Here is a 27,486-nt window from a genome sequence, read left to right on the forward strand (position 1 = left end):
CAACCTGGGCCATGTGACTTGTTACAGTGTGTTTGAGATTCCCACAAGGCACTGTGAGCTAGTCAGTGCCGGTGGACCAGAGGCTCAGAAACAGCTCTTGGAAAAATCATGTCATTCTGGCTCACAGAAAGTGATCTGATTATTCTGTTGTATCTCTGTGCCAGAAGTGTCATGATCGGCCAGCGCCAACTTGTACACTGCATCTTCTTCCCCTCACTCTCTTGGAAGAGACAGGGACCAGGAGAACACAGCCCTGCTTGGATTCCCACCCACTTCAGACCTGTTCCAAAATAGGGACTCACATCAGGTTGGTGGCTCCGGATTTGGGTTTGGCACAACCATAAATGAGGAGGTGCATGGTTGGTTAGTGGGAGGCTGGGGGGTGGGGGGGAGGGGGCTAACATGCTACTATGTTTGCCCAGAGGTAGGCAGGTCCAGAAACTCAAGGCTCCTGTGGTTTTCTCCAGGCCATCTTGGGTCCTGATGCTCTGACTGGAGCACAGCTCCATATACTGCCTGGGATTTGGAGGAACTGTTAACACCACAGGACTTGGCACTGGTGTACTGGTTCATCCACACCCACCTAAAGAGATTAACCTGTCATTCATTCTAAGGCCAGAAGAAAAAAAAAGGGGGTGGGCCCTTCTAACACCAACCAATGAGCATCCACCTTTTTACAAATGATTTTGTGTGTGTGTGTGTGTGTGTGTGTGTGTGTGTGTGTGTGTGTGCGTGCGCGCCTATCCTGGGTCTTGAACTCTCAGCCTGGACACTGTCCCTGAGCTTTTGTGCCTAACAGTTACCACTCTACCACTTGAGCCACACCTCTACTTCTAGCTTTTTTGGTGATTAAGTGGAGATAAAAGTCTCATGGACTTTCCTGCCCAGGCTTTCTTTGAACTGTGATCTTCAGATCTCAGCTTTCCAATTAATAGGATTACAGGTGTAAGCCACGGGCACCAAGTTCTCATCCATCTTTTATACCCTTCTTTTTTATGTGTGGAACATTTGCACATTGATTCAAGTAACTTTAATAGTCAAATAATTGCCGGGTGCCAGTGGCTCATGCCTGTAATCCTAGCTACTCAGGAGGCTGAGATCTGAGGATCGAGGTTCAAAGCCAGCCCGGGCAGGAAAGTCCATGAGACTCCTATCTCCAATAAACCACTAGAAAACCGGAAGTGGTGCTGTAGCTCAAGTGGTAGAGCGCTGGCCTTGAGCTGAAATGCTGAGGGACAACGCCCAAGCCCAGAATTCAAGCCCCACGACTGACAAAAAAAAAAAGTCAAGTAATTTTAATATCACTCTATGATAAATAATGTATTATATTATTTTACATCCCAAAGGGAAAAAATGGAGCTGTTTTTCTAAGAGAGAGGCTCTTATCCTGATCGAATGATGTCATTACTATTTCATTGTACAGATGACAATTTGGCTTTTAAAATGATGATGATGATGATGATGATGATGATGATGATGATGATTACTATTACTAATTCTATGGTAGTACTATGGCTTAAACTTAGGGCACTGCATTCTTGTTTGGTGTTTGGTTTTTTTCCATCAAGCTGGCCCTCTTCTGCTTGAAGCACAGCACCACTTCCTGCATTTTGGTGGTTATTTGGAGATAACTCTCATATGCACTTTTCTGCCTGGGCTAGCTTTGAATTGCAATCCTCAGATCTCAGGCTCTGGAGTAGCTAGGATTACAGGCATGAGCCATTGGTGCCAGGGTAGATCTATTCTTCCTTAAAAGGATAATATACTGGGATTTGAACTGAGAAGCTCAGAGTTGCTAGGCAGGTGCTCTATGTGGGGTGTGTGTGGGTGTGTGTGTGTGTGTGTGTGTGTGTGTGTGTGTGTGTGTGTGTGTGTGTGTGTGTGTGTGTGTGTGTGTGTGTGTGAGCTTGAACTCACTCTACTGCTTGGCTTTGGTGCCCACTAGTGCTGTACCACTTGAACCACATTCCTAGTTCTTCATTTACTTTATGTACTATTTTATCCAGGAAATTAACTCCTGTAATTAGAATACAAATCAATGATACTCTGTCCCAAATTGTTTCCCCTAATATTAGCCAGCCCAAAATATAGATATGGATTCAAACAGTTAATTACTAGAAAATATTTTTCAAAGATTCTTATTTCACAAGTATTAGACATATACTCTCAATACGCAACCTTTTATATTTCACTTTCAAGTAATTACAGGTTTTAGAAAAATGACTTTACAATGATACCTTTAAAACTTGCATGTCAGCTTACTCTGGAAAATCTTTTAGGAAACTACAAATTTTCACTGTTTTTCATTGGTCTTTTCATAGTTATCCAAAGGAGAGAATTTTAGGAACAACCCCATAATAGTTCGGCTATTAAATCTAAGGTTCTTTTATCTTTCCAGCTTATATTAGGATTGCTTTTCATGACCCAAGCTGACTTACTACAACCTTTTTTTTTATGAGAGAGATAAATGGTGGTCCCATGGACCTGGATTATAAAAACTTAATGAACTTTTAAAGCTCCATTGGTATTACTGGCAGAACTGACTGAATCTGTCACTTCAGGAAAAGACATCAGTTTCTTCTAAAAAAATCCATGAATCAACAGGCTCACTCAGTGGTAAATCACCAATTAGTACCAAATTAAGGATGAAAAATTAATTTACTAAGCCCATTCATTCACATCAACTTGTGTAGACACCATCCAGTTTCTTTCTTTCTTTCTCTCTCTTTCTCCCTCTCCCTCCTTTGACCCCTCCCTTCTTCCTTCCTTTCCTTTCTCTCCTTTTTAGGCTTATTTATTAGAATGAATCCCTATGTTATAACTTATGAAACTTATGAAAGTTTGTTTTAATTTTATTGGCGTGTCCTCTTACTTTTCCTTCCTTCCTTCCTTCCTTCCTCTTTCCTTCCTCCCTCCCTCCCTTCCTTTATTTGTGCTAGTAGTGGAGTTTGAACTCAGGGCCTGAGTTCTGTCCCTTAGCTTTTCCACTCAAGGCTGGTGCTTTACAACTTGAGCCACAGTTCCATTTGTGGGGTTTTGATGGTTAATTGGATATGCGAGTTTTGTAGACTTTCTTGCCCAACGCGACTACGAACCTCAGTCCTTAGATCTCAGCTTCCCGAATAGCTAGGATTACAGGCATGAGCCACTAGTGTCCAGCCCAAGTGTGCTAACTCTTAACTATGGGCAACATCCATTTATTTCCAGCACTTTTCAGCCTTAATATGTGGAGCACATGCATTGTTAACCTTTAAATCCCTTGTATAAACATTTCTGGAAGAGCTTGTAAAATATCTCCCTTCTGTGTTTCCTGATCGCCAGTTGATGGCATTTAGAAAAACCCTCTGGTACCAGCAGGTGCTGTATTTTGCTTTCTTCAGGTTCCAGCTGGCTCCCAAATGACAGATTCCTGTCCCAGGCCGAGCCCAACCAACCTAGGCTAGGACCACATTGCAGGCAAAATGAAACCGGGCTCGACCAGACAGCAAGATAAATGACTGCTGTTTAAGTTTAAAATCCCCTGGTGGGAGTAAATATTGTTTCAGAAGGGGGTGGGGGGAGGCTTGACAAATATTGCATCATCCTTCCAGGACTGTCTTGATTAAAACAGAATTTTTACATTAAGTGGGTGCTCTATTCAAAGTGTATCTATCTTGCTGTCATGGGATTTTTCCCCCCCTCTTCCTTTCCCCTTTCCTAGAGCCTGAAAAGAGACATATTGTTAGAGATGGTCAACCAAGACTACCCCATCCCTGGGGGCTTGAGTCCCCCTGTTGGTGACAGAAGCCAGACTGGTCTGCACACTGACACTTCACTGAGGATAATGAAGACTGCCCAGGATTAGGAAGAGAAGACCAGTTGTCACCTCACTGACAGGCAACCATCAGGCAACAGCTGAGCCCACACATCTGGAGCAGGACAAGGACATACATTAGTGTCCCCTTCTCTAGTCTACACCTTGGGCCCTTCTAAACAAATGGAAGTTTCCTTTACCTCCAAAGTCCATAGGCACGCACGCACACAAGTACCTTATCTTTTGCAGGCAATATCTGACGGTGAACCCTATCAATTACATAACATCAAGGCAGTCTGATGAAAATGAGGCACTAGACAAATCTGCATGCAGGGACCAAGAGAGGAGAGAGAATTCCATTAGGTGTAATTGGTCCTTTTAAAAACCTATCCTAAAAGCCTGCAATGCATTTATATATATATGTCACATGCATCTGGATTCCAAAAGAGAGGCAAGATTAAAACAACAACAACAACTACTACTTTCAGATCGTTTCTCACGGAATATTCTTCACCTGGTACATGGCTGCAGTCCTGCCTGACTCAGGGTTGAAAACCAGCAGCGAGACGCATGGAGCTGGTTCATTCCGAAGCCTTCTAGGGCCAGCCAGGACTCAGCATGACGCCAAGCCCTCCTCTCTCCCCCCACCACCTCCGCCTCGACCTCCCCTGCTACACCGCTCCCCCCCACCCTCCCCTCCTCACCCACCCCCACCCCAGTCCTTCAAGCCTCCTGAAGACAATCTGTGGCCAATTTTCCCAGAGTCCCCAAAATAACACGGCGCTGCCAACGGTCCCCGGCGAGGCCGTGTGTTTTGCTTCGAGGGCCATGAACATTTATAACAGCTTTTTTCTCGCTGCAGCCTGAGTCGTCGCCCACCGCTCGGGGGCTCATGGTGAACATGCTTAGTTCCTTCAACTTTTCACCCATTCTTTCCCACAGACGTGATGCATGCAAGAACACACCTGGGTGGAGAGCGAGCCCGCTGGCACCCCAACCTTCCCGACTCCCCCCCACACAATCAAAGCAATGAGCCCCTTTCCTGCGTGCGTCTGGAGACAGCCAGGACCCTCCCTCCGGACGCGGGGGGGGGGTGACGGGCGATCCGCAGCAAGCTCTCGGCCAGCCGCGGTGCCCCGACTCTGGGGACGCGCCCCCCCTCCATCCACCCCCCCCACCCCGCTTCCGCAAACTGGAGAGACCGGGAAAGATGGGGGTGTCCGTGGATGCAGCAGTCAGGACCCGAGCTCAGCGGAGGAAGCGGGGGTTCGGCACTGCAGCCCCGGAGTTACCTGCCTTCCCGGTCCACACTGCCTAGCCAACCCATCGCGCCCTTCGGCGACACCAGCCCCAATCTGGATCGTCACGGAGCCTCCCTGCAGTACCAGCCCGGGTGCCCTCGGCTCCCCCCACACACCTCCCCACCCCCGATCTTGCGGCGCGCCCCCCACCCCAACGCCGCAGTCCCCCCCCCCACTCCTCCTCCCTCCACCCCTCGCCAGCTCGGATCCCGGCTGCCCCTCGCTCACCCCGCGCCGAGAGCAGCCCAGCCGGCTGGAACGGGTCGGAGGCGGTCCGCGGGTGTCAGCGCCCGGCGAGCGCTCGGGGCGGGCACGCTCAGCCTCCGGAGCCCGCTGCAAAGTGGCTGCGAGGTCTCCGGGCGCCGCGAAGGGCGGGGAGGCGGGGAAGTCAGCTCAGAGCCAGCGCGACGCTGGCATGTCCGGGACGCACGGGTCCTCCTGCCTGCCGGGGTCTGCGGGGCGGCGCTGGCCGCGCGAGCGAGGAGTGGTGCAGAGCGTCAGGGCTGCAGGCAGAGTGCGCTCCAGCTCCCGGGCGCCCCGCGCGCCGCGCCGCCGCCGCCGCCGCCGCCGAGCGACCCCGCCCCCCGGCCGCCGGGGGCCGGCGCCAGCGAAAACCCGGAGCGCGGACACCCGCGGCCCAGCCAGACCCCCCTCCCCAGGCCCCGGCCACCACGCCAGGTCGCTGCGGGACTCGGACCCCCCAACACACACACACACACACGCACACACACACACCACCTTCGCGGGCGTGGCCAGGCGCGCGCAGGGGCGAGCGAACCCGGCAGCGGGCGATCGGGGGCAGGGACGGGGTCCGTGCGCCGTAGCTCCGGGTGACCGGTTCAAGTTTCACCCCGGCGCGGCCCTGGTTCTCCCGGGGCAGCTGAATGTGTCCCCTCTGCCCCGCCCCCAAATTTTGTGCCTTAAAGAAAATTCTTGATGGATGGATGCAGGGGGTGGGGGGGGAAGTGGGGGAGGAGACCAACCCAATTTCCTCTGATCAAACAGTTTGTGGGTGCCTCCATTAGGGGGTCTTTCCCCCTCCCTCCTTTGGTGTGTTTGTTAATTAAACTCTTCGCTTCCTTTCCGGAGAGCCTCTCGTCCAGTGGGGGGGGGGGCGCGGAGGGGAAGGGGGAGGGTTTTGGGTGGATGAGGGGGGGACCCAGGTTGGATTCGATCCTAGGTCGTGGAATCAATCCCACAGGTCAGTTTCGAGTCTGCCTCTGAGCCAAAGGGGTGTGTGTATGGCGGGGGTGGTGGAGGTGGCATTTTAGAGCCAAGAGGCCCAAGCTTCAGCCTGCAGGGCGTCCTTTCCCACCTCCTCTAGTGGCCCTGGTGATCTCCAGAAAAACCAAGCCCCCCCCCGCCGCGTGTGGCGTGAGACCCACCCGAGTTGGTGTCGCCCTTGGAGACGAGCGCTGTGCGCACCGTTCCTCGCGTGTCGAGGATGCATTTGTATTTTGTTTTTCCCCTTTTCTTTCTCACCGACCAACACGACACTCCGTGTTTTCCTTCTGCCCGGTTCCCAGGGCTGGGCTTGCGGGGCACATCCGTGCACGCCCACGGCGAACTGGGTCTCAGCCCCTCGGAAAGTTCTGTGCTGGCGTGGGCATCGTCGGAAACCTTTCCAGCCCCCGCTACCCCCTCCTCCAGGTCCCGATCGCGGGGTCTCATGCAGCCTAGCGACCACCCACCCCTCCGGGCCCCTCTCTGGCTGCGCAGGGCGGACCCCAGGGGCAGCTAGTAACCCCAAAAGGAAGCCTTCTTCATCTATCCTGGGGTGGGAAGGGTGGTCCGGACTGCTACATTGTTAATCCCCTTAAGAAAAAAACAATCAGCTGTTTGCTGCTTTAAATTTTTTTTTTTAAATTGTTATTCCAAAGGCGAGGAGGTACAGAGGAATTACAGTTACATAAGTCAGATAGAGTACATTTCTTTTTGGACAATGTCATCCCCTCTCTCCCAGTTTTTCCTTGTATCCCCACCCACAAGTTGTTAGAGTTCATTTTCCACGTACTGTTGCATTTGTTCACCTTCTGTCCCTCTATTTCTGTGCCTTCTTTTACCTCTCAAAGACAGAATAAAAAGGAAAGAAAAACAAAAACAGCAAAATAGAACAAAAAAAAAAAACCCTCTTGTTTTCATTTCCTGGAGCTTATTTCAATATTGCTTTGCTTGCTGTTGTTTTACCATACTGATTATTGCCTGACACTGGTGGCATAGGCCTGTAATCCTAGCTACTTAGCAGGGTAAGAGCTGAAGATGGTGGTTCTAAGCCAGCCCAGGCAGAAATGTCTGTGAGACTCTTATCTCCAATTAACCACCAAAAAGCCAGAAGGGGAGCTATGGCTCAAGTGGTAGAGTGCTAACCTTGAGCAATAAAAAGAACTTATTAACAGTGCATGGGCCCCAAGTTTGAGTTTAAGTCTGGGTTCCGGCACATATACACACACATAAAATCAAAATGAGCAGTTTTAGAATTTTTCAAAGCGGTCTCTTAGATGTTTTCCCTGGGTGTCTAGCAGGAGAGCGCTCAGCATGGAGCCAGTGGAGGAGGAAATGGTCCCATACCAAACCATGTTGGGCATCAGTTCCAGGATCTGTAATTCCAAGTCTGACTCAGCTCTCCTTACAACATACAGAAACTCTCCATATGCAGGCAGGGCAGGCTCAGCCCATAAGGCTGTGTTGCTTTTGAAATCACTTGACTTGCCTAGTGGTGTTTGCAGCTGATGAGAATCTGAGACACAAGATCCCAGGCTGTCTTTTCTGCATTTAACTGGAATTGTGTCTCATTTTGCCTTGCCAGGCAGAAGTGGTAGACTTGGAGATCTTGGTTAACCATCAAAACTACCCAATGGAAATGGACAACAGGATTCACCCAGGCATAGAAGTAATGGAAATTAGTACTCTTTTTGTTTGTTGGCTATGGGGCTTGAACGCCTTGGTGCTATTACTAAGCGTGTGTGTGTGTGTGTGTGTGTGTGTGTGTGTGTGTGTGTGTGTGTGTGTGTCTTGAGGCTTGAACCAGGCCTGGACACTGTCCCTGTTCAAGGCTAGTGTTCTACCCCTTGAGCCACAGTGCCACTTGTGGTGCTTTCTGAGTAGTGAATTGGAGATAAGAGTCTCACAGACTTTCCTGCCTGGGCTGGCTTCAAACTGTGATCCTCATATCTCAGCCTCCTGAGTGGATAGGATTACAGACTTGAGCCACCAGTGCCCAGCTTCCTAAGCTTTTTCTGTCTAAGGTTATAGCACTCTACCACTTGAATCACGGCTCCACTTCTAGGGTTTTTGTTTTCTCTTTTTGGTAGCTAAATTGGAGATAAGAGTCTCATAGACTTTCCTGCCTGGGCTGGCTTTGAACTGTGATCCTCAAGTCTCAGCCTTCTGAGTAGCTAGGATTATAGTTGTGAGCCACCAACACCCAGCTGAAAATGAGTACTTTTAAGAGCAAACTGGTCAACTCCATTGGCTTCTTTAGGTGCCTATTTTCTTACCCAAAACCTTCCAAGTGAAAGTAGATTTTTCCTAAAACCCAAGCCAAAAGCTGTAAAATGGTGGCTCACGCCTGTAATCCCAGATACTTGGGAGGCTGAGATTTGAGGATCACCATTCAAAGCCAGCCTAGGCAGCAACATCTGTGAGACTCCTTTCTCCAATTAACCACTGAAAAGCCAGAGGTGGAGCTGTTGTGGAACATCCGTCTTGAGTGATAAAGCTAAAGGACAGCATCACCCAGACCCTGAGTTCAAGCCCTTGTACTGGTACACACACACACACACACACACACACACACACACACACACACACACACACACACACACACACACACACACACACACACCAAAATGATAGCAATGAAATACATAAGAGCATGACATGGTAGAGTACCATCAAGAGACTGGCTTGGAGAATGGAATCGTTTAACTTCCATGGTCTCATCATCCTGACAAAGTGCTCTCCAGAAAGCCAGTAGGCACCTGTAGCAAGCATCACTGGGTAGGAGAAGAATCTCATGGAAAGGATATGTGTATAGCTTGAACTTGGACCTTCCTACTCATTGGGGGGGAAATGCTACTGATTTTTTATACAAAGTGAATCTGATATCACAGGACTTACAGCTATCGAATGACTTTACAAGTGAGTTTTTAAAACCGAGCCTCTATTTGGTTACTCAAGCATGTCATGCACTATTAAGGATAAGCAAATGTTGCCTCTGTAGACAGGGTTCTGGAAGCATCTATTGGGTACCATACAAAGGCGGGCGTTTGATCTTAGCACAGGACTTTTGTGATATTACTTGAGCAGGACAAGTACCATCACCTGAAGGACAGTCCAAGGTCAGGGAAGTCTGATTCCAAATCTCAGCCCCCTCATTGACCTCAGCTCCATCTGAGCCTAGAGGGACATTTGCTGAGCTGGCCAAGGCTTGGTTTTCCTTTGTAAATGGAGATGTAATAACAGTTAACTAAGAGAGCTGTTGGGAGGATCGGAGGCTTAGCTGCAGATAGAAAGGGTATCTTGGTGCCATTTTAGAGGGTACCTTCTCACAATTACCTATTCTATAACAGCCACCATGCAAAATCCTATACATTAGAATCAGACACCCCACACCCCTGCACTATTCTGGGGATGGGACCCGGAGTCCTGCGCATGCTAGACAAGTGTTCAGTCAGTGAGCTATATCACAGCCCTTTTTATTTTACCTTTGAGGTGATCTTGCTAAGTTGACCTGAGATTCTGCCTTCTTCAACCTCTCACATAGCTGGGATTACAGGCATGTACTACCATGCCTAGAAAAGAATTATTAAAACAATTTAATCTGTAAAAGCATTTTCATTGTGGACTATTTGGACTGCTTCCAGGTCTCTCCTTTTTTTCTTCTTCTTTTCTTTTTATAATTTTAAATTTAAATTTATTGTCTTATTTTAATTTACTTTTTTTTTTGGTCAGGCATTGGGCTTGAACTCAGGGCCTGGGCCTTGGTTTCTAAACTCTTTTGCTCAATGCTAGTTCTCTACCACTTTGAGCCTCAGTGCCACTTCTAGGTTTCTGTTGCTTAATTGGAGATCAGAGTAATAAACTTTCCTGCCCTGGCTGGCTTTGAACCATAATCATCAGATCTCTGTCTCTTGAGTAGCTAGGATTATAGGCCTGAGCTACTGGCATTGGGTTACTGTCTTCAGAGCCCCAGAAAGAAGAAACTCTACCTACAACTTGCTCTCAAAGACCTCTCTTCTTACTCATCTGTGAGACACTACACTTCTGTTGTTTAGCCCATTCGTGTTGTGGTGGTTTTGTTCTGGCAGCCAATCAATATAATTCTCACTCGAGTCATGCCCTGAGTGCTGTCAGCTCACTGGAAAGTACTTTTACTAAGTACTTGCAGTTTAAATCCTAAGTTTGGGACTTAAGCAAGCAAGAATTTGATGATTTTGACAGTCTTCATATCTGGGTAGGCTAGCTTGTTTCTTGTTCCCTGTGTTTTTCTTTCTATCCCCTCCCCCCGAGCCCCCTCCACCTCTGTGCAGGACTGGGTGCTGTCCCTGAGCTATTTTGCTCCAGGCTAGCACACTACCATTTGAGGCAAACCTCCAGTTCTCACTTTTGGGTGGTTAGTTGGAGATGAGAGTTTCACAGGCTTTTCTCCTTGGCTGGCTTGGAACCTTGTTCCTTAGGTCTCAGCCTCCTGAGTGGCTAGGATAACAGGAGTGAGCATCAGCGTCTGTCTTACCTGTGTCTCTTGATCCTTCACATCCTTTCTCTGACCTGCAGACTCGGCCCCTCCCAGCATCGGATCCGGTGGTGCTCAGCCAGGACTTGCACAGGATCCCATGCCTCTGTCGTAAATCTTACATAGATTCCCAAGGCTTTCAGGTCAAAGTTTTCACTCCTTGGATTAGTTTAAAAGGTCCTTCATGTTTGTGCTTTGCCTATCTCTAGCTTATGTTCCTACCGCTCCCCTCACCTTGTTTGCTCTGACCCCATTCAACTATTTGCAATTCTTCGAAAGCATCCAGCTAATTTTTTTTTTTTTGCCTCTGTGCTCTGACCCAATCTAGAAAATGATGCACTGAGAACAAGCCTGTGTGTTAGCTAACTCCTGCTTATTCTTTAAAATGGGACTCAAAGATCCACTTCTTTGTAGTTCCCTGGGCATGCATCTTTGTGTTTTGTCTGCCTACTGTGTTTTCTCCTTGTTTGCGATGCCCCACATTTCTTTTGCCCTCAAAGACAAACCGCCTTCCCCCACCGCAGTACTATGATTTTAGTTGGAGACTCATCCTTAATTTTGGCTTTAGGATCCTGTGGAAAATGAAACAGCTGGATCTCTATGTCCTCTGTCCCTCCCCCCTCCCCCCTCCCCCCACCCCCTGCTCAAAAAGGGGGATCAAAGTATGCAATGTGACCCAAGTCAGGTCCTGGGTTTGTGTGAGAGCTTTTAGGAATTCCACATGAACAAATAAACAATGTTTGTTTCCCACTTACGTATCAGCTTGTTCTATGCCGGGAATTCTTTCTATTCTATTCGCTCTATTTTGATGGATTTTTGTGTCAACAAACAGGAGACATTCTCTTAATAAATTATTACTTATTTATTTATTTTTTTTTGTGCTGGCACTGGAGCTTGAACTCAAGGCTCTGGATATTGTCCTTTGCCTTTTTTCGCTGTAGGCTAGTGCTCTACCTCTTAAGCCATACTCCCACATCAGACTTTTTGCTGGTTAATTAGAGCTAAAAGTCTTATGAACTTGCTTGCATGAGCTGGCTTTGAACTGAGATCCTCAGATCTCCGCCTCCTGATTAGCTAGAATAACAGAAGTTAGCTACTGGCCTGCCTCTGCCTCTTTGTGGAAGGTTGGACTCTCTCCCTAAACCCCAGCTGCTTCATCACTTAGGCCACTGACCAAAGCCAATTCAGCTGTGCTGCCTTGACTTCTTCCTACTAGTGAGTCCTAGCTGGATCACCTTGGGTGCATGGCTGGCCAGTCCTACCTGCCTCTAACCTTCAGCCCACTAGATCTCCACTGAAGTCCATTTATCACCCAAGACTGAGCTATGACCTTAAACCAGTAGTTTTAATCCTAGCTACTCTGGAGGCTGAGATCTGAGGATCTTGGTTCGAAGCCAGCTTAGGCAGGAAAGTCCATGAGACTTACCTCCAATGAACTTCCACAGAGTTGGTAGTGGAGCTGTGGTTCAAGTGGTAGAGCTCTAATCTTGAGCAAAAATGTTCAGAGAGAGTGCCCTGGCCCTGAGTTCAAGCCCCAGAACTAGACAAAATAAAGAGAGGTGGAGGCAGGTTGAAATTATTCAACCAAAGGATCTGAGGGTGGGCCTGATTCCCAGTGGTCTATTCTGGGGAATAAGGTGAAACTCAATGATTCCTACTGGTAATAACTGCTGGGTGGGAGGAGCCCACAGCAGATATCCAGTGATGGGAGAGCAAGGTTCATTGAAGTTCTTCACACCCACCTGGAGCTATTCTCCACAGAGAATAGCTGAGATTTTTGTTTATCTTGGCTTTCTGAATCTGGCTTCCTGATTTGTGCCTCAAACTCGACACTATTGATCTCACCTACTTATGAGTTTGAGAAAGAGAGAAAAAGCAAAGGAAGATAAAAATGTTCTTTTTGCTCACAGCTTTATAACATTATGGATTGTATTTCATGTCAAGTTTGTCCCACGTACAGACATTCGAGACTGACCTGCTCATGTGGGCAGCTGACAAAAACAAGCAAACAACTTTTATCCAGGAACATGAAGGTTTTGTAATATCCTTTTCTGGAAGTGATCGTGGGTGAAAGGATGTTTTATTTTCTGTTTGTTTTCATCTAAAAGGAACCGTGATACTTACAGCTGAGTCACTGAAGGAAGAATAAAATCAATAGGCTACGTTTGAAACGGTGCAGCAATTCCTACTTCAAAATATTGCTTCTTCTGCAATGTTGGCCCCCCGGGCTCTCAGATTTTCTATAGATAGCACCGTAGGTCCCAGAAATATCTTTACGTATGACCTGCAATGAATGTCTGAAGGCCAGTGTTATTGCTGAGACAGAGGTTCCCAGATAATCTGATTTTGGATCATTCCATGATTCTTAGTCATGTTGCCATTCCTAAACCTGTCTCCCTCTTGGGGCCTAGGATGTGTGGGGCATAAAAATGAAATTCCAGCAAGTGGAAGAAAATAGTTTTTTTTTCCCCCACCCACAAGCCAGGGGCCAGTGGCTCATGCCTCTAATCCTAGCTACTTAGGAGGCTGAGATCTAAGAGTCACAGTTGGAAGCCAGCTTCGGCAGAGAAGTTCATGAAACTCTCATCTCCAATTAACCAGTAATAGGCAGGCAAAGGAGCTGTGGCTCAAGTGGTAGGGTGCCAGCCTTGAGCAAAAAAAAAAAAAAGGGAAAGAACAAAACCCAGGCTCTAAGCTCAAGCCACAGTATCACCACATACACAAAAGTAAAACGACCTAAAATATAAAAGAGGAAACTAGGGCTTTTCACTGGATTTGCACTGACTCTGAAAATGCAGACGTGGAGCTAAAATGGTAGGAAGGGTTAAGAAAAGCTTGGATGTGCTTTGTGCATGAGCTCCTAGTTCCCAGGTTCATGTGCTCTGGGTGGGTTATGATTTCCTGGTGATGAAGCTCCAGCGATGACCCTGGAATCAGCCTCAGTGTGCTCGCTGTGTGAGCAGAGCGCATTCTCCTCTACATAACTGTCCCGAAGCATTAGCACAATCATGTGTCACTCTCAATGTGATTGAATGAAAGGCAGAAAGGAAATTGAGTTTCCTAAATCCATTAGGTTAAAAGGCAAATGGGCGAGCGAAACAATGATCAGAGGGTAATATTTTAATTTTCAGAATTAGTTCTCTGACAAGGAATTTCTCTTTTAATTTGCTTTCTACATTGTAAAATGATGAAGTTGGAGGAGCAATATGAAGGAAATTAAGGAAATTAGGGTGGTACACAAATCAACACAGTTAATCCTTTGTTTTTAAAAATAGAGTTTCCAACTGCCACCCACTCTTGCTAAAAAGTATCATCTTAGGCCACCAAATCAGAATAAGTCAATAAGAAAACGGGAAAAAAAAAAAACCAACCCAAACCAAACCAAAATAAAACCATGATAAGGATCTAAACATGATGTTGAAGAATCAGAGATAAACTAGGTGCTAAAGGCTCATGCCTGTCATCCTAGCTACTTGAGAGGCTGAGATCTGAGAGTTGCAGTTCAAAACCAATCATAGCAGACAAATCTGAGAGAGTCATCTTCACTTAACCAGTGGAGACGTGACACAGGTGGTAAAAGCACCAGCCTGGGGTCAAAAAGGCCAAGTGAGAGTGTGAGGTCCTAAGTTCAAGCCCCAGTCTGTCAAGAAGAAATGAAAGAAAGGAATCAGGATACGTTTTCCTTAAGTGAATGATGTAAGGCAGTGAGACCCTGGATCCTGTCTCTGATTGGCATTTGAACTTCTGTGTTTGCAAATGGTATAAAATGTCCTCTTATCTGACACTGAAATTTGCCTGTGAACAGCTGTACACCTTTGTTTCTCCCTAACTAGTTAAATGGTCACGAATAGACATTGGTTGGGTTCTTGTGGCTCGTGCCTGTAATCCTAGCCACTCAGGAGGCTGAGATCTGAGGGTCTGGATTCAAAGCCAGCCCACACAGGAAAGTCTATGAAACTCTTATCTCCAATGAACACCAAAGAGCTAGAAGTAGAACTGTGGTTCCAGTAGTAGAGCCCTAGCCCTGAGCAAAAAAAGCACAAGGATGGCACCCAGGCCCTGAGTTCAAGCTCCAGGAGCAGGACAAAAAAAAAAAAAAAGGCTCTGGCAATCCTATCAATAGAACCAAAAGAAATGTGTCTGTATCCTTGTTCATTGATTTCCTCTGCAAGAAATCAGGAGAGGTGAATAGGTGACAAATGAGTGAATAGGTGACAAACGAGAGAGAAAGGAAATGAAAAAGTGACTTCCATAACACAGCCAAGGAAGATGAGGCTCCTGGCACAGCCCCAACAGGAAGGTACTGATGCTATTTTTGACCCAGAGATGGATTCAGCTGTCAGGGAGCGTGGTACCGCTTCTCATGGCATGCCTGTCCGTCAACTCAGTGAGGAACATTTTCAAGTTATTCTGTCACTATTAACATGATTTCTATTAGGATCTGTAGGGTTAAAAACAGAAGACTGAATTTTCTTCATTGTCACTGCGTGGTGTGTATGTGTGTGTGTGTGTGTGTGTGTGTGTGTGTGTGTGTGTGTGTGTGTGTGTGTGTGTGTGTGTGTGTGTATGTTGACACTGGGGCTTGAGCTTTGAACCTCAATTCTCAGATCTTAGTTTCCTAAGTAGCTAGGATTCCAGGTATGAGCTGCCAGTAGTGCCCAGCCACATTTTTTTTTTTTAATTTCGGGAGATAAATAGAAAAAAACTAGAAATGTTCACCTAACATTGAGATAAATGCTAAAAGAGTTATCTCCCCAGTACCAGTGGGAAAACAAAGAGAGGGTAGATAGATAGCATGGGCAAAGCCAGGCCAGGAACGTATTTTGGAAGGAAGGGTTCCCGGGAGGGGTGAACAATGTTCTAAGTGGTAGGCCTACATGTACATTTTTATGAAAACAGAAGCAGCAGTGGCATGTCTGCAAATCTAGAAGTAGTTCAGTGTGGTAGAGAGTAAGGGAAAGATAGAAAGTAAAAGAAATTGGGGTGCTGGGCTATGGAAGGTTTTGTTTTGTTTTTTCTTTTATTGGTATTAGTCCTGGAGTTTAAACTCAGCGCCTGGATGCTGTCTTTGAGCTTGTTTGCTCAAGGCTAGCCCTCTATTATTTGAGTCACAGCTCCACTTCTGGCTTTGGGGGTGGTTAGTTGGAGATAAGAGTCTCATGAACGGAGCTGGGAAGGTGGCTCAGTGGTAGAGCGCTTGCCTTGCATGCATGAGGCCCTGGTTCGATTCCTCAGCACCACATAAGCAAAAAGAAAAAAGCCAGAAGGGTGCTGTGGCTCAAGTGGTAGAGCGCTAGCCTTGAGCCGAAGAGCTGAGGGACAGCACCCAGGCCCAGAGTTCAAGCCCCACGACCAGATCCAAAAAAAAAAAAAAAAGTCTCATGAACTTTTCTGCCTAGACTAGCTTCAAACCTCAATCCTCGGTTCTGAGCTTCCTGAATACCAAGTGAGAGCCACCCATGCCTGGCTGAGGTTTTATTTTATGTTTTATTTATTTTTTTGGTCCGGTCGTGGGGCCTGAACTCTGGGCCTGGGCACTGTCCCTCAGCTCTTCAGCTCAAGGCTAGCGCTCTACCACTTGAGCCACAGCGCCACTTCCGGCTTTTTTTCTTTTTGCTTATGTGGTGCTGAGGAATCGAACCCAGGGCCTCAGGCATGCAAGGCAAGCGCTCTACCACTGAGCCACCTTCCCAGCCCCCTGGCTGGAGTTTTTATTTTAGCTCTTGGTGAAGGGGAAGAAGAAATCAACAGAGCAGAAACTCACTGTAAGAATGACCTTTTCCTCAAATGACACAAGTTGCTGGCTATAAATAGCAAGGCTAAGGATAAAAGCACTCTGGGTTCATTTGATTTTCCTATAAAGATGACAATTAGTTCTTGGAGGTGCCTTTTGCTTTTGTGATTGTTAGATATCCCCCCCCCAAGTGGTAGGTAATTGTGCTTTTATAATTAAGTCATTGTGTGTGTGTGTGTGTGTGTATGTGAACACATGTGCACATGTGTGTGCCTGTATGCTGGTACAGGGCTTGAGATGTAGGCCAGGGTGCTATCCCTTAGATTTTTTGCTCAGAGTTGGTTGAGCCATATCTCCACTTCGGGCTTTGTGCTAGTTCATTGGGGAGGAGGAGTCTCTCGTATATTTTTTATCTGAGGTTACTTTGGAAATCTCACACTCCTGAGTAGCTAGGATATAGGCGTGAGCCACCGTGCCTGACTGGCCTACATTTATTTCTGCTGTATAGGCATCTGAATTTAACTCTAGAGCCATGTTTGATTTTGAATAGGACAATTGGATTGTCTTCCCAGTTCATTGATCTACATCATGGAGCCCTGGATCACTGAATGGGGAAACCCTTTGGATAAAATGATTTGATGTTGCGTAGCTATGTATGTGACTGAGTGTCTGACTAAGAGGATGGATTCCATATAATGAGTGCTTAGCTGCTCTTGTAGACAGTAATTAGAGGTCACTTCTGGAATGTGACCTTGAAAGAATCTTTATCTTTTGTTGGCTCAAGGAGTCACCTTTGATTTGAAGCTGTCACCCAGCATTGCAGGTACAAGTTAAGAGGAGAGGGAGGCCAGGTAACATGGCTCACACCTATGATCTTAGCTACTTAGGAGGCTGAGATCTGAGGAAGGTATCTTAGGGAGAAAAAAACAAGTCTGTGAGACTCTTAGCTCCAAAGGTACTACTGAAAATAATGCAATATCTGCTCAGAAAGTGAATCCCACTGGCTCTGAGACTAGTAGAAAAAAAACAGCACTCTAAAAAGAGTATTAAAAGCTTGGATCAATGCAACTTTGACCATATATCTGCGCTTGCAGAATGAAGAACGGACGTGAGATCAATAATTGCCAGAAAAATTAAATTTCTCATTGAGTGAAACAGAAAAGCAGTGAGGAGAAGTTAGGTGGGGAAGATTAATTTTAGGAAACAGGTGGCCAATCTTGGATTTGGAGGAAATCTGAGAAATTAAAACCAAAGGCTCTCCTATGCAGAGAGAATGCATGCTACCACCAAACTTCTATGATTCTACCTTGTCCTCCCTCACTGGTTTTGTTTGAACCACAATCCTCAGCTCTCAGTCTCCTGATAGGATTACAGGCAATGAGCCACCACCAGCAAGTAGCCCTTCTGGTTATTCATGGTCTTTGCGTCCTCTCCAATGAAGGGAGGTCCCCACAGATTTCTACAAAAAAAAAAAAAAAAAAAAACCCAAAAAAACCAGGCTTGTTAGTGACAGTGGAGAAGAAAGAGACTGAAGAGCCTAATGGGTAAGAATGACAAAAGTTTTTCTGGAGATCTTTTCCTGGGGATCCTTTCTGGTTTAAGAATCTCTCTGGGAATGTTCTGGAATCTGCCAAAGAAGAGCCCCTATCTTCTGTAACTGTAGAGACAAAACTGTAGCTGTAATTGCAGAGACAAAACGGACAGAGGTGTGGCTCATGTTCTTGCAGTCCTGCTGGGAGCAACAAAGCCCCAGCCAGCTACTGTCTAAGGGACTTGAGTCCTATGCAGGCTGTGGAACCTCTTCCTTCCGGCCTCCCCTCCCTCTCATCCTCCTATAGGGAACCCCAGGGTGCTTTGCCAGAAGTAGCTTAAATTCCTTCCTTGCTCATCAGCCTGTGTTTTCTTGGCTCCCTAGCAGGTCCTGACAAAGGGCAGGAAAGAAGGTGGGCCATCTCTATATTTCAGCCATCTCTAGTTCATGGCAGCTTAGCACTGGATACCAGCTTTGAATTCTCCCAGCCAAATGACTTAATTGAACCAAATCCACAGGGATTCCCAGGGGTCTGCACACTCAGACATTCTTTGTGAAGTTTTTGTAAAGCAAAGCATCTCTTTTCCATGTGATTCCAAAACACTTCCTCTGTTTATCTGTTTTATAGGTTAGTACGTGATTGGGCTGTCTAACCATAAAGGGAATGCATATAGTCACAGTCTCAGAAGAATGCTGATGGGATTTCCAGGTAAGCTCAGATGCTCCGGGGTACTGTATCCTTATGGTGTAGCAGGCTGGCTGTTAAATTAAGTATCTCATTCTAACAACCCATTCTTTAACCTCTGTTCCACATTGAAGATCAGTGTTTTAATTGTTTCGTTACCAGATGCTTTTTCATATTGTTGGAGACACACATTTTGGCCCGTCCTCTTTTTTTTTTTTTTTTAAATGTGTGTGTGTGTGTGTGTGTGTGTGTGTGAGAGAGAGAGAGAGAGAGAGAGAGAGAGAGAGAGAGAGAGAGAGAGAGAGAGAGAGAGAGAGAGAGAGAGTACTGGGGCTTAGACTCAAGGTCTTATGTTCTTTCTTGGTTGTTTTTTTTTGCTCAAGGAAGGAGACCCAAAACTCTCCTTCTGGTGTTTCAGTGGTTTGTTGGAGATAAGAGTCCCATGGACTCTTCTGCTAGGGCTGACTTCATACTGCATTCTTCAGATCTCAGCCTCCTGAGTAGCTAGGATTACAGGCCTGAGCCACCAGGGTCTGGCTTTTCTGTCCTCTGACACCTGAGACAAGATTAAGGTTCTTTATGGGGAAGCACTCACAAGGGGAAGTGGCTAACTGACGCCAGACTGGTAGAGGGCAGACACCCATTCCCTGTGGTTCCTCATCCTGCTCAGTGCATGGAAGGATGCAATGGATGGAGGGAATATTTGGTCTTTCTTCCTAGAAATACTATTCCACAGAAACAACCAAAAAATTGCATGAATAAGCAAAGACAAATGGGCCATTCTAAAAGAGAAGTGTTTTGATAACTTCCATTCCAGCTGAGTTTCTCTTCTACTGAAAATAAAAAAAAAAAACACAAGTTCATTTAAAAAATGTTGAGGGGCTGGGAAGATGGCTCAGTGGTAGAGCGCTTGCCTTGCATGCCTGAGGCCCTGGGTTCGATTCCTTAGTACCACATAAGCAAAAAGAAAAAAGCTGGAGTGGCGCTGTGGCTCAAGTGGTAGAGCGCTAGCCTTGAACTGAAGAGCTGAGGGACAGCGCCCAGGCCCAGAGTTCAGGCCCTATGTCCGGACCCAAAAAAAAAAAAATGTTGAAAAATACAGAAAGGCAGAAAAAAATGTGTGGTGGATTTTTACAAAAATGGATCACACTGGACAAGTGAAATTTTTTTTCAACTTAATATATAATAAAAAATTCCTCCTTAATTTACTTGTTTTATCCTTTTTTCTTTTTTTCTTTTTAATTGTGCCAGTCCTGGGGCTTGAACTCAGAGCCTGGATGCTGTCACTGAGCTTTTTTTTGCTCAAGGCTAGTGTTCTACCACTTGAGTCACAGATCCACTTCGGCTTTTTGGTGGTTCATAAGAGTCTCACAGGCTTTACTACTCAGGTTGCCTTCAAACCACGATCCTCAGATCTTAGCCTCCTGCTAGTTAGGATTATAGGCATGAACCACCAGTACCTGATTTCACTATCATTTATTACTATTATTTAACAACATCTATTTTATCTCTATGGTACATTTGCAGGACAATAACATGAAAAATTTCATTTTAGTAAACTTAAACATTTTAAATTGTTGCTATAAAGGTTATATGCAGAGAGGTTACAGTTACGTAAGTCAGGTAGAGAGTGCATTTCTTTTTGGACAATGTCACCCTTTCCCACACTCTCTCCCAGTTTTTCCTTCCCATTCCCACACACAAGTTGTATAGCTCATTTTTCACATAGTGTCTAGTGAGTACCACTGCTGCATTTGTTCACACATTGTCCCTCCATTCCTATGCCTCCCTTTATACCCTAACAGACAGATAAACAAACAAACAAGACAGAAAATAAAATGAAAACAGCAACAAAGGAAAAAACCTCTTGTTTCCATTTCCTTGCGTTCATTTAGATAAATTGTATTTTATATGATCAGATGCACATAAGTATTGTGTCTTTGTGTTCCTCCACTAAGAGTATTCTCCTTTGGCTTTCCTGCGTGTGAATGACTAGAGCTAGTAAACTTTCATTATAAACTTTCATAGTGATGAGCATTCTTCAGCATATTGGTGCTTTTCCATTGCTTCCTTTTTTTCCTCGTTAGTATCTATTATTTTCCTAAATTTGTCAAATGATTTTTTTCTGTTCCAAAGCAATATTTGTCTCAAGTGAAGGGAGACAATGGAATCCTGTCTGCTTGATATTCACATGGGAGACAGCAAACCACAGTATTCCAAAGGCATGAGATCAAGCATCAGCCCTGTTCCACCCTCTGACTGCGGCACATTCTTATCTGCACAGGGGCGGGTGTGGGTGAACACGCCTATTATCCCAGCCCAAGTACAAGTTTGTGTAGAGGCTCATGGGGAAGTGCAAGTAGGAGAATCCAAGTCCAGGCTAGCTGGCTTGGGCAAAATGTAAGACCCTACCTTGAAAATAATCAATGTAAAAAATGCTAGAGTTGTGGTTCAAGTAGTAGAATGTCTTTCTAGCAGATACAATGCTTTGAGTTCAATCCCTGGTACCACCAAGAAAGAGAAAGAAAGAAAGAAAGAAAGAAAGAAAGAAAGAAAGAAAGAAAGAAAGAAAGAAAGAAAGAAAGAAAGAAAGAAAGAAAGAAAAGGAGGGAGGGAGGGTTGGAGAGATGAAGGGAGGAAGAAAGAAAGGACGAAGGAAGGAAGGAAAAAAGAGAAAGAAAGAAAGAAAGAAAGAAGGAATGGAGAAAGGAAAGAAAGGAAGAAAGGGAGGAAGGAAGGAAGGAAGTAACAAAGAAAGACTAGAGGGAGGGAGGGAAGTGAAGCCAAAGGATGGAGTGAGGAAAAGAGGAAGAGAAGGGAATGAGTGCAAGAAGCTAAAATCTAGAAGGTACTTAATAAAATTCTGCATGCAGCATTCCTTTTGGAGATGAATGATCCTAGAATCTTTGGAAAGCTTTTTGGCAGGAAGTCCATGGAACTCATCTTCCTTCACAGGCAGTCTGTCAACTCTAACGCATGTTTTTCATTACAGACCTGCCTAGCAATGTCATTTGCACACTTGCGCTTTGGCGTTAAAGTCAACAACATCATTCTTTTAATTTGAAGCAAGCTCATGTTCTCAAGATCTCAAGATTCCTCAGTGTGTGTGTGTGTGTGTGTGTGTGTGTGTGTGTGTGTGTGTGTGTGTGTGTGTGTGTGTGTGTACTAGTGTGTACTAGTCTTGGGGCTTGACCTCAGGGCCTGGGCACTGTTTTGGAGTTTTTGTTTTTGTTTTCTAAAGGCTGGAACGCTATCATTTGAGCTACACCTCCACTTTCAGCTTTTCGCTGGTTAATTGGAGATTAGAGCCTCATAGACTTTCTTGCCAGGGCTAGCTTCAAACTGCGATCCTCAGATCTCAGTCTCCTGAGTCGCTAGGATTACAGGTATGAGCTACTGGTGCTTGGCCAAGATACCTCTTTCTTATCTCCTGGATTGCTGCAATGAAGGCTCTACGTGAGGAGAAAGGAGACAGAGAGGGAGAGGATTCCTTGCTACTGCCATGTTTTCATAGAAGACAAATGTTCTGGGCCAGATGGGAGAAGAAGGTGCCACACTCCTGTTCCTGAGCCCTAGGAGTGGGTGGTGGTTTACGTGAGACATCTGGCAACCATGTCCAAAGCTAAGTATCTAATTCTGTTTCCTGGCTTCTCACTCTTATTCAATTGCTCTCATTTATAAAAACACAAAATTCTAGGATGGAACTGTGTTTGATATATACTGAATGCAGGTTATTTGGTTTTATGCTGGTACTCTGTGAGCATCATGAGACTATTCATACTTAAAACAAACACCAAACAGAAAAACAACAACAAACACTGAGCAGGAGGCTCACATCTCTGATCCTAGCTACTCAGGAGGCTGAGATCTGAGAATCATGGTTCAAAGCCAGCCCGGGCAGGAAAGTTCATGAGACTCTAATCTCCAACTAATAACCAAAGAGCTAGAAGGGGAATCTGTGGCTAGAGTGAGAGAGTACTAGCCTTGAGCAAATAAAGGTAAAGGACAGCATCTAGGCCCTGAGTTTAAGTCCTAGTACCTGTGTGTGCATGGGTATGCACGCACACACACACACACACACACACACACACACACACACACACACACACACACACACACACACACACACACACTGCCCTACCCACAAGACCCAGAGCTGTTTCACAGCTGGATTCTGGATTAGGCCTAGGATGGTCTCTTAGGTAACGTTAATAGAAGCTTCCCGAGTTGTGTTGTACATTGTGCATTCCTTAGTTTTGCAAAAGCTATTTCATTTTCTCAGTGTCTCGTTTATATTTCGGAGACACCATGGCTGCAGTGATGTTTAACAGACATACAGGAACTTTACAACACCCAGGACACTGGACTCTGCGTCTGGGAGATGTTAAATACTGGGAACTGTCTTCACTGAGAGTCTGGTTTTAAACTGCTCCTTGATTTAGTCAAGGAAGAGTCACAGCCAAAGAAGCAGATTGGGGGTGATGCTGATTGTAAGGGTGACACACAAGCTTTCTGGAAGTCTGAAGTTCCGTCTTGTCAGATCTCCAGGGCTGGATGGGATCAGACAGATCTTGCACCTCTCTGACCCAAATTCTTGTAGGAGGTTCTCAAAGAAAATTATCTGAGAGCTGTGGGGAGGGGAGGAGGCTCATGCCTATTAACTCTAGCTACTCAGGAGGCTGCGGTCTGAGATTGAGGTTCAAAGTCAGCTTGGGCAGAAAAAAAAATCCTAGAGATTCTTATCTCCAATTAACCAGCAAAATGTGGAAGTGGAGGTGTGGCTCAAGTGGTAGGGCACTAGCCTTGAACAAAAAAGCTCAGAGTCAGCAACCAGACCCTGAGTTCAAGCCCCAGTACCAGCACAAAAGAAGAAAGGAAAGAAGAAAGAAGAGAAGGAAGGAAGGAAGAAAGGAAGGGAGGAAGGGAGGGAGGGACAAAGAAAGGAAGAAGGAGAAGTTAAGAAGTCTTACTCTATGTGAATTGTAATTCAGTGGGATTATCTTCCCCAAGGACTTGTGAGGGCAGAGAAATTTATTCATAAATCACTCAAATTGTCCATTTTATTCTTTCTGTTATGTTGAAATTCTGTGTTAACTGCTACTAGTATACTACTACTACTACTACTATTACTACTGTTGTTAATGATTATTATTTGACAGAACTGGGCACTGAATTAAGGGCCTGGTGCTTTGCTAGGCAGGTGTTTTACCACTTGAACCACTACACCAGTCCCACCTGTGTTTAAAATTATTTAAGGTTTCTCTGTCATGGTATTTTCTCCCCTAGTGGCTAAGATAACATTGGTTTTCATTGTCTGTCTTCCTTGCCCAGTATATGTTCTAGTTAGTTTTTCTGGTTCATACAACAAGGAGTCAGCCGGGTACTAATGTCTCACGCTTGGCATCTTAGCTACTCAGGAGGCTGAGATCTGAGGATCACAGTTTGAAGTCTCTAGGGCAGGAAAGTCCATGAGACATTTACCTCCAATTAATCAGCAAAAATCAGGATTTGGAGCTGTGATTCAAGTGACAGAACTCCAGCCTTGAATAGCAACCATCACAAAAAGTGAAGGGACAACACCACCCAAGTCCTGAATTCAAGACCCACATCCAGCACTAAAAGAAAAGAAAAGGAAAGAGCAGGAGCAGGTGGGGGAGCTGTAGTTGTGAGTAGGGCTGGACAAACTTTCCATCCCATTCCATTCTGGGTCCAGTCTTCCATGTCTGCCTTGGGTTGTGTGAGTCAATCTGGGTCTTAATGACAAATCTCTCTCCCATCCCCAGCAGATGTGAGGGTTTCTTCTACTGCCTCTTAAAAAAGCATTTCCTGAGTTGACATTTTTGCTGACCCGACTGCTATTGCAAGAAGCAGTGGGAGACACAGAGAGGAAAGGAGAGAGGCGTACACAAGCTGGGGAAGCCAAGGTCTCATTTCCCGTCACAGACTCATTCCTTGAGAGGAAAATGTGTGCTGTGTGCCAGAGACGTGATCTTATGATAACAAATGGCAAAAGGCATGATGTGGCCACAACTGGGAAAGAAATAGGCTTTTTTTTTTGTCCTGGTCCTGGGGCTTGAACTCAGGGCCTGGGCATTTATCCTGAGCTTTTTTTTTTGCACAAGGCTGATACTCTACCACTGGAACCACAGCTCTACTTCTGACTTTTTGGTGGTTAATTGGAATTAAGAGTTTCACACACATTCCTGCCCTGGCTGGCTTTGAACCATGATCCTCAGATCTCAGGCTTCTGAGTAGCTAGTATTGAGCCACCAACATCCAGCAGAAATAAGCATTTAAAACATACAGTTTGAAGCTTCACCTGTATGGAACATGCATCGATCCTGATTTTCTTGAACAGATAAAATATTGAATCTTAGCCTGGTAGCTCATGCCTATAATTAATTCTAGATCCTCAGAAGCCTGAGGCTGAGTATTGAAATTCCAAGCCAGCCCAAGTGAGAAAGTCCATGAAACTCTTATCTCCCATGAACTAGCAAAAAGCCAGAAATGAAGGTGTGGATCAAGTGGTAGAGTAACAGTCTTGAGTGAAAAAGCCAAGAAAGAACATAAGAAAGATCCTGAGTTCAAGTCTCAGTACCAGAAAACAAAAAGTTGAATCTGAGGTCTTTTCACAGAACACATACTTTTGGCAGGAAGCAGGAGTTCTTAATCCTTCCAACTCTGGTTAAGATGCTTTGAACAAGTCGTGTGCCGGGTGCTGGTGACTCATGCCTGTTATCCTAGCTACTCAAGAGGCTGAGATCTGAGGATCGCAGTCCAAAGCCAGCTTGGGCAGGATAGTCGGTGAGGCTCTGCTCTCCAATTAACCACCAGAAAACCGGAAGTGGTGCTGTGGCTCAAGTGGTAGAGCTCTTGCCTTGAACTGAAGAGCTCAGGGACAGCGCCCAGGCCCAGAGTTCAAGTCCCAGGACTGACAAAAAAAAAAAAAAAAAAAAAAAAAAGATGAACACTGGATGCTGGTGGCTCATGCCTGTAATCCTAGCTACGCAGGAGGCTGAGATCTGAAGATCACTGTTCAAAGCCAGCCTGGGCGGGAAAGTCTATGAGATTCTTTATCTCCAATTAATCACAGAAAAAGCCCAAATTGGCACTGTGGCTCAAGTGGTAGAGCACTAGCTTTGAGTGAAGAAGCCAAGGGACAATACTCAGGCTCAGAGTTCAGAGCCCAGGATTGGGCAAGAAATTTTTTTTTTTTGATATTTGGATATTGTCTTTTTTTGGTTTTTGTTTCGCATACTGAGAGAAGTAAGCAAACATTGAAAGTTGCTTTGCTAATCTTCACTCCCCTTCCCCCTTGGACAGGGATAATTTCTATCCCTGATTTGACTTATTCAAACATGATTGTTATTCAAGCACAAATCTTCTTGTATTTTCATTATCAGAAAATAACTTCCTGCTCGTCAGAGCCCTGTATGGGGGAAGTCAGCATTGTCTGTTTCTCATAAAGCACATTCTTTCTCTGCCTTGTGCCAACATTCTGTCTCCGTTGAAAAGAAAGTGGAAAAATCTTCGTTGTGGCTGATCTAGAGCTTTTTATGAGGAAGAATATATTATGAATCTTGCCTTTGCCCTTCGGTTTGGATTTTAGCATATAGGAGTAGAATACTTAAATCAAGGTGAGTATTCAGAACCAAGTTGTTAAGTGCAGTAGGAGATAATTTGTAAATTTTAATTAAAAAATGATGCTGAAGTTTGAAGCCTGGGCCTCGTACATAAATGTCAGGCGAGCACTTTAGCATTGATTGAGACATACTCTCTCATCTCTTATATTTAATTTTGAAATTTATTTTATTTTATGTGTTTTCTTTTTTGGTGCAGACACTGGGGCTTGAACTCAAGGTCTCATGTTCCTGTTCAGTCTTTTCTGTTCAAGGCTGGTACACTGCCACTTGAGCCACACTGCCACTTCCAGTTGTTTTTTTTTTGTAGGTTATTTGAAAATAAGAGTCCCACAGACTTTCCTGCCTGGGCTGGCGTCGAACCTTGACCCTCAGATCTCAGCCTCCTGAGTAGCTAGGATTACAGGCATGAACTACCAGTGTCCAGCTAAATTAAAAGATTTTAAATCAATGCAAACTTGAAAAGGGAAAATCTTTCTTACAATGGTTATGTTTTTACTTGGGAAAAACACAGCAAAAAAATCTTATATTATGTCTGGTGGATGGGTGAGAATATTCTCCTCAACTGACAGTACTGATAATGTCTCTTCTTTGCCTGGCCCTGCTGTCTCACACCTGTAATCCTCGCTACTCAGGAGGCTGAGATCTGAGGATCATGGTTTGAAGCCAGCCCAGGCAAGAAAGTTCATGAGATCCTTATCTCCAATTAACTACTAAAAAGCTGGAAGTGGAGTTGTGGCTTAAGTGGTACAGTGCTAACCTTGACCAAAAAAATGCTCAAGGACGGTGCCCAGATCCTGAGTTCAAGCACTGGCACATGCATGCATGCATGAATGCGCCCCTCCCCCTCCCGCCACATCTCTTACAAGTTAATTTCAGGCTTGGAATCTAAGTATTATGCAGGTAGGATCTGCATGCTTCTATCACTAGACTTGCATGTTCCATTAACTGTTTTATGTTTATGCCAGGTGGGTTTGAATGGATTCTCTCCTGTTTTTTTTTTTTTTTTTAAAGCTCGTCCAATCTGATATGGGCAAAGGCTGTGTGTGTGTGTGTGTGTGTGTGTGT

General features: G+C 45.4%; 1 protein-coding gene across 1 annotated transcript in view; it reads right to left on the bottom strand.

Annotated features, from left to right (window-relative positions):
- Prickle1 (prickle planar cell polarity protein 1) overlaps positions 1-5,565 on the bottom strand; it is a 91,972-nt gene extending 86,407 nt beyond the window's left edge. Inside the window, exon 1 of the mRNA XM_070039211.1 lies at positions 5,323-5,565. The gene's annotated coding sequence lies outside the window, so the exon portion shown is untranslated. The remainder of the gene's footprint in view (positions 1-5,322) is intronic.
- Positions 5,566-27,486: the final 21,921 nt, after the last annotated feature.

The sequence above is a fragment of the Dipodomys merriami genome, unplaced genomic scaffold (assembly GCF_024711535.1).
Source record: "Dipodomys merriami isolate MVZ:Mamm:240054 unplaced genomic scaffold, mDipMer1.0.p SCAF_10, whole genome shotgun sequence".
In the NCBI taxonomy this organism is placed as follows: Eukaryota; Metazoa; Chordata; class Mammalia; order Rodentia; family Heteromyidae; genus Dipodomys; species Dipodomys merriami.